We start from the raw sequence: 7,900 nt of genomic DNA, 5'->3' as shown, positions 1-7,900 counted from the left end.
GCCTACGCTAGACGAAAAGTACACGGCCATGCCACAAATAGAGGTTTGAAAGAAACCGGGTCCACATTTGAAGCCCCTGGAGAAGACCCAAAGCTGGGCATGCGCAGATTAAAGCCATCTGGGCACGCGCACTGGAAACCAGCAACATTCCATTAGGCGGCCAGGTTTGGCCGGGTGGGGAGCAGAAAAAAGAGACGTGGAACCCCACACAACTGGCACATTAATATTTCTGGAAGGTCGATCCTTAGACCTGCCCACGCCAGAAACTGAAAAAGCTACGGGCATTTTTAATGTCTGTGTTTATGTTAATAAACAGACTTCATATTTTAAAACCCAGTTTGGGCCTTGGGAGTTTATGATGGAAAAACTGAATAATATTGCACTTCATTCCATCCACTGCCACCCAGTCCATTGTAATCATAGTGACCCGCTGACTGGAGACCTTTGCAGCCTAGGAGTGGCCACTAGGGTTTGAACCGCTGACCTTTGTTTGCAGCCCAGTGCTTCTTCATCAGGCCCTAAACGGAGTCACGTAGGCGCAAATCCTCAGACCAACAAACTCAGACCTAAGCTCCGAGGCCTTCCTTTCGCTGGGGCTTTCTGGACTTGGTTACTGGTTTCAGCCTTGCTGTTCCGTTACCGGGAGTCTCCCCGATGAATGGCAGGCCTTTGCTGATTTCCTTTAGATTCCAAGCTTTAGAAGTTAGAAATGGAACCATCTCCATCCAAAGGACAGGGCCCTGGTGACACCGTGGGTTATGTTAGGCTGCCAAGGGCAGAAAGACGAAGCTCTCGACTCCCGTCAAGAGGTACAGTCACAGGAAATGGAAGGGGCAGCTCTACCCTACTCCCCTCTGGGGAGTGAGCTTTGAAGGAGAGAACTCTACTAGCAATGCCCGCAGCCAGGAGATGCCCCCCACCCACCCCAAACAACTAGAACGATCTAAGAACCAGCCAGCCTGCTGGATTGCTCCAGAAGGTCCCCTCCTCCAACCCCTGCCTATAAAACACCCTTTCACCTGTTGCTCAGGAGGTGGATTTTAATGACAAGCCCACGCTGTCTTCCATGGGTACTCACTGCTTGTTCATCGTGCACTCGATGCATTAAGACTTGGGCGTGCTCAACAAACGTCAGCCACGATTCCCCACCTGCTAAATGTGTGGTTCCGTCCAATGTTCTCTCTGTGGCACATCTACCAGCCCCGTCAGCAGCCTCACCAGAATCAGCTGGGAGCCGGTCCAGCGGAAACCCGTGACAAAACTGACTTGCTGTAATGACAGACTTGGCCACCAGAGGGAAGCATGCATCACCTTCAGGTTTTAGGAACTGCCTCCAAAATGCTCCTTTCAGCAGCATGCGTGGCGAAATGGACCCCTTAATGGGGTTTACTGGGCAAGGGGCCTGGAGTTACAAGGTGAGCTGCTAAGTCAGCAGTTCAAAACCACCACCTGCTCCATGAGAGAAACACAAGGTTATCTACTCCTCGTAAATAGTTGCAGGCTCAGAAACCAACCGACAGAGGGCATTTCTACCCGTCCCGGAGGGTCCCTGTGAGTTAGGGTTATCTCCCAGACAGCCCTTAGGGAGTGTGACCTCAAACACAGCCTCTAGAGAGAAGTTTCACTTTGAGGCTTGCACTGCCTTGAATTTAAAATGGGGATTTTTATTACAAAACCTCCACTCCAGCCAGTGTGGACTCCTGCAGTGCAACTTGCCAAGCAAGCTGCTCTTTCCCACCCTGCCACCGCACCTGGGAGGGGCGTGAGGCCGTCGAAAAAGTGGCAGCTCCTTCTCTGCAGCCCTGGCCTCGGATGGACACATCTCTCAGTTTCCCAGTGGGTAAATGCCAAGCCGCCTATCAGCCCAACAGCCGGATCGCTTTCTTCAACCAGTGTCTGGAATTACGGAGGAGCAGGCACGAGAATCCCTCCCAGACCATCTCCAAGGTATGCATGGGGGGTTCCCAAGTGAGCCATGGGCCCCAAGCACGTGTCTCAGGTGGCCCCTCTTTCTCTTCAATGAGGATTCTAGGGTGTGTGACTGAGGTGGGGCGGGGGGTGTTAGCCTAGAGTAGGGAAATGACTCCGGTTGGGCAGACAGCTGATAACACACCCAGTGACCTTGACGGACAGTGGACAAGTGGACATATTCTATGGGGAAACACGGAGATAGAGTCCAAACCACACCCCAGAATCATCCCACCCAAGGGACGAGGGGGCTGGCGTGTTCACACACAGAGTCCTCAAAGTTAGGGCTGCCTCACAGGCTAGCTCCTTGGGCAGAGTGGTCTTCTGTGGTCCTGGGGGTGCAGACATGAGGTGACTGGCAGGTAGGTTGGAGTGGGGCAGTGACAGCGGATGCTATGGGTTTTCACCTGGTACAACCCACGTCCCCATCCAGAACCAGATCCTTTCCTCTGGCAACAACCCCCCCCTCCTCCCCCTCTGTCCCCAGCATGGATATTGGCCACGCTTGTTGAATGGTCAGCGTCAGGGTAAGTCTCATCCATGCACATGTGGTGGGAGGCAGAGACAGTTGCTTCCAACAGAGTCCTGAAGCATCCACACTGACCCTGGGCTTGACCCTCCACTCTAGACCAAGCCTAAGCCCTTAAGCAGATCCCACTGCCCTCATTGCTACCCTTACAAAGCATGCGTCCCTTTGCACGGGTTAGGACTTCAAACATGAGGTCATTTTGTTGGGATTCATCTTGAAAGTGCATTAAAGAAACGTAGCTGAACCTGAAGGACATTCCCTTTGTTTTCCTCTGAGCCGTGTGACTGAAATTCTGCACAGAGCATTGAGGTACTCAGGAACCGGATGGTCAGGGAGTCGCAGGAGATGGCTCGGCTCAGGCGAACCAGATTTACAACCCACCTAAGATGTGCAAGTGTGTTGAGTTGAGCAAAACTTTGCTACTTGGATTTGAATGAGTTCACTTGATGAAAATATGTAAATATGGTTTAAAATGCTCAAATGAATTTAGTTAAGTTTATAAACTGTTTCAGGGTGGGGGGGGGATTAACCTGTTAACACGAATTTTTAAATGTCAAATGGCAAGCAAATGTGTTGCTTTTCTAAGGGGGAAATTGAATGGTCAGGTTTTTTAATATTTTTACATCTCTTTAGAAATCCAGGATAGGTCAATCTATTGAGACAGCACCTGGATTAATGGTTTCTTGGGGGTAACGCAGGGGTGGCTGGCGGGACATGGGGAGCTAATAATAGCAAGTACAAGGAAGGAGAAAATGTTCTAACATTGATTGTGGTCATGACTGTACAACTCTTCTTGATAGGATTGAACAATTGTATTGTATACGTGGATTATGTGCTCACCTGTTGGGGAAAAAATAAGCAACAAAATCAAAACCAGATAAATACACCAAAGTAACTAAAGTCATTTGCAATACACAAGCAACTTGAACACTGGGAAATTCAGAGGATGGTGGGCATGTCTCTAGAGCAGCAGTTCTAACCTGTGGATCGCTACTCCACTGGGTCTCCAGGCGGGTCCGCCCACATGCAGCTATGCTGATCTGGTGAGAAAGAAGCTATGTCAACCTTCGCACTGACCTTGGCTTTTAATGCATACCGTCGCAAAATGTAGCAATGTAGTTTACTGTTGTTATGTTGACTGTTACCCATGCTACACCATGCTTCAAGACAAAATTGCATTTATTTGTAATTAGAAATAAATATTTCACCATATATAACTACATATTGTTTTTGTGACTTACTATACTTTTAATTATGTTCAATTTGTAACAATGAAAAGACATGCTGTGGGGGTCTCGAGTCCGCGGGTGGGATGGAGACGGCCTTGGAGCAGCACCTGGAGGACACAATGAAGAATCCATCCATTGTTGGTGTCCTGTGCGCAGATTCCCAAGGACTGAACCCGGGCTGCCGCGGGACCCTGTCGGATGAGCATGCTGGAGTGATATCTGTATTAGCCCAGCAAGCAGCCAAACTCACCTCTGACCCCACTGAGATCCCTGTGGTGTGTCTAGAGTCAGATAACGGGAACATTATGATCCAGAAACACAACAGCATCACGATGGCAGTGCACAAAATGGCCTCTTGACAGATCGCTGCTCCACCCTGACATGATAACGACTTCTGTCTCCTACAACTATTAAATTCCAGCAGTTAGGCCATGGCATGTGCATTGGGCATTTTTCCTTCACGCTTCTGAACATTTCCTTGTGGTTTAGGTGAAAGCTGACAACGCAAGTTCTTTTACCATTGGACAATTTATACCACGTTTCATGACGTCAGTTGTGATCTATCAGTTGTCAGCACTCTCCCCACTCCCACCTCATTTCCTTCCCCAGCTTGCCTGCCCCTTCTGCCTTCGGCACGTTCCCCTTTGGTGTTACTTGCTGTTCACCCCGGCCTATAGGCCAGCCTATTGTTCAACTATGGGCAAGCCTGGCAGTGTAGAGGTTAAGCGTGGGGCTGATCACTGCAATGTCAGCAGTTCAAACCTACTAGCTGCTCCTTGGGAGTAAACTGAGGCTAGCTACTCCAATCGGGAATTATAGTTTCAGAAACTCACAGGGGCAGTTCTGCACTGTCCTACAGGGTCACCCTGAGTCGGTATCGACTGATGTTAGTGAATTTGGCTGTAAGGTGAACCTTCTCCAATAGTGAGCTCAGTTTTCAAATTGAAAAGGTGTTTTAAGGCCAGTCTCAGGATTCCACCAAGCCCTTATCAGACCCACAAGTCTGAATTTGGATTTTGTCCTACATTTTTCTCTCCTGTCTAGACCCTTCTGTAATCCAGGTCAGAGCTGCTAGAAGTAACAGGCTGCGTCCTGTTCTGGTTTCAGGAGAGTAGATGATGGGGTACAGTCCTTTGGACTAATAGTTTGCTTTTGTCTTTGACTTTCTTTAACTCTCTTTGCTCTTTAACCCTCTTTGGGAAGAGACCAATAGTTGGGTATTCGGCGGCTACTTGCAGGCTTTTAAGACTTTGGATGTTTTGCTGTTTATTTCAGAGTCAGCTGCTTGGGGCGCTCTATGGACTGACCGATCACAGTATTGGAGAGAAAGACTCATGTGTAGCAGCAGCATGTCCTGATGACTTTGGATGTAGAACTGTATTATATCCAATAAATCTGGTTGGAGAAAAAAAATACATGCTGCATATCAGAGATTTACATGACGATTCATAGCAGTAGCAAAATGACAGTAAGTACCAACGAAATAATTTTATGGTTGGGGGTCACCACCATATTAAAGGGTCATGGCGTTAGGAGGGTTGAGAACCACTGCTCTAGAATGAGGTGAGGGGGGTGAGCAGTGTGCCCCTCTCGCAGGACTTGGCGTTGGGTAATGTCTGAAAGAGCAGCCTAACTCCGTCCTAAAGCCTTGCAGCGAGCCTGGAATCCATGCTAGATTTTAAAAGCCACCGTTCCTTATTTTTTTTTTTTTACTATTTTTTGAGAATCATTTTATTAGGGGCTCTTACAGCTCTTATCACAATCTATACATACGTCCATTGTGTCAATCACATTTGTACATATGTTGCCATCAACATTTTCAAAACATTTTCTACTTGAGCCCTTCGTATCAGCTCATTTCCACCCCCTCTCCCTTCCTCTCATGAACCCTTGATAATTTATAAATTATTATTTTTTCATGTCTTACACCGACCGCTGTCTTCCTTCACCTACTTTTCTGTTGTTTGTCCCCCTGGGAGGGGTTTATATATCGATCATTGTGATTGGTTCCCCTTTTCTCCCCCCACCTTCCCCTTCCCCTCCTGGTATCGCTACTCTTATTATTGGTCCTGAGGGGTCGATCTGTCCTGGGTTCCCTGTGTTTCCAGCTTTTATCTGTACCAGTGTACATGCTCTGATCTAGCCAGATTTTAAGGTAGAATTAGGGTCATGGCAGTGGTGGGGAGGGGGAGGAAGCATTCAAGAACTAGAGGAAAGTTGTATGTTTCATCGGTGCTACACTGCACCGATTAGCTTGTCTCTTCCTTGTGATCCTTCTGTGAGGGGATGTTCCTGATAGCAGTTCCTCTAACTTGAATGCTGACCTCACTGTATACCCTGAAGGAGACATTCTTCCTCCTGCCAGACCTCACCTATTTCCAGGGGCTCTTTCCTCTATGGTCAAACAGATGCAAGCGTGATCGCGCCCACCAGAAGGACCCTGGTGCCCTACATACATCTTTACAGTGGCGCTCCGAAGACAGGATTGAGAAACCATTTTCTTACAGCAGCTACCTGAAACACCTGTCCCTTGGCCATCTGTAATAAAGAGCACATGTGCTGGCAATCAGGTACTTTAACCAATTACGCCACCCCACCTGCACAGAGGGCTTCAAAAAGCCTGTGGGAAGAATCCATGTTTTCATCCCATCTCCCTAGCCACTTTTTGAAGCCCCCCTCATGTACCTATTCTTGCTGAACTTCATTCTTACATAGCCTGTCTCCCCAGGTGGTCTGAATTTCAGTCCAATGTGGTTTTGTTGCTATTAGCTCCAGCTGTTTTCTTCATTGTCTGGTGCGCTGACCCCGGTAGCTTTGTGTTGGGCTGTACTGTAAGGTCAGTAGTTCAAATCCACCAGGCACTCCGCAGAAGAAAGCTGGGCGCTTTGCACTCCGGCAACCAGTTGCAGTCTTGGACACTCACAGGGGCACCCTGTCCTCTAGGGCCGCTACGGGTCGGCGGCACCGACTCCGGTGGCAGTGGGGTAGGTTTTATTGATTACGATGACAGTGGGGTTGGTCTTAGTATTGATTACGATGACATTGCTCTGGGCACCCTTTTTTTGGTCGTTGTTCAAATAACTCCACAGCAAATGGTGAGTGCTGCCTTTAGCAAGAGTCCCACAGTCTGGTTAAAATGCCGATTCTGATTCTGCAGGTCTGACTGGAGCTTGAGGCAGGAACCCTTCCCAGGGCTACATTTTGAGTAGCGGGGTTTAGGATGGCCTCTCTCATGCAGACAACTGAATCCCAAAGAGCAAAAAAGGGAGGGGGGTTGAGGTTCGGGGGCGGGGCAGCACCGTTTGTAGCAGTGAAGGGATCCACGTTCAAGGAAGCCGCCCTACACTCTTTGCTCCCAGGAGGCCTGGGAGCACGCCATGATCTCCTTTACACAGTGCAGACACGGAGTGTAAACCTGAGCCGAGGCCACGTGCACCCCACAGCACCCTTCAGGAAAGCCAGGAGCGGAGACAGAAGTTGGTTCCATTTGGCTCCTGCCACACAGAATCCAAGTTGCCCACACTGTCCAAGGCGGGCCTGTTTAAAGTGTCTATTCGTAGCTTTTATAATGTGTGCACGGATACAGGCTAACCAGGTGCCTGGGCTGAAAAAGGAAAAGGAAAAAAGCCACATAGCCCACCCTCCTTTCCTGAAAAACAAAAAACCAAGAACAGCCCATTTCAAAAGATTTTCTTTAATATCATAAAATATCTTCATGGACGAGTGAGCTAGCAAACACATGCACCAATGTGCCTTTTGACAAGATCATCCCCCGGCCCCACCCTCGCTCCCACCCCCCACACTAAGGTGGACATGAGATAGGAGAAATGAATACAGCAGATGAAACAGAGAAATTAAAAAAAAAAAGTCAAGAAGGATGGACTCTAAGATTGTGCTTAGTTATCTTCCTATGTCACAACACAACAGAACAGGTCGGTGCAAATAGTTAATTTTTCCTCTTTTCCATTTAAGACTGGTGGAGAAAAAAATACTTTTTCTATAATAAAATATGTGGTTTTTAAACTTTTTTTTAAACGTAACATTTTTTTTTCTTTTTTGCAGAAAATAATCTTGTAAACTGTCACTTCGCGGAGGGCAGGAAGGCTTGATGCCACGTGGGTCCCGCTCACCCTGATCAGGGCCGAGAGTGGGAACCGAACCCGGGCAGGCGGGG

The sequence above is a fragment of the Echinops telfairi genome, unplaced genomic scaffold (assembly GCF_000313985.2).
Source record: "Echinops telfairi isolate 266 unplaced genomic scaffold, ASM31398v2 ScPeMD7_18;HRSCAF=68, whole genome shotgun sequence".
Taxonomy (NCBI): domain Eukaryota; kingdom Metazoa; phylum Chordata; class Mammalia; order Afrosoricida; family Tenrecidae; genus Echinops; species Echinops telfairi.
This window is presented reverse-complemented; position numbering follows the sequence as displayed.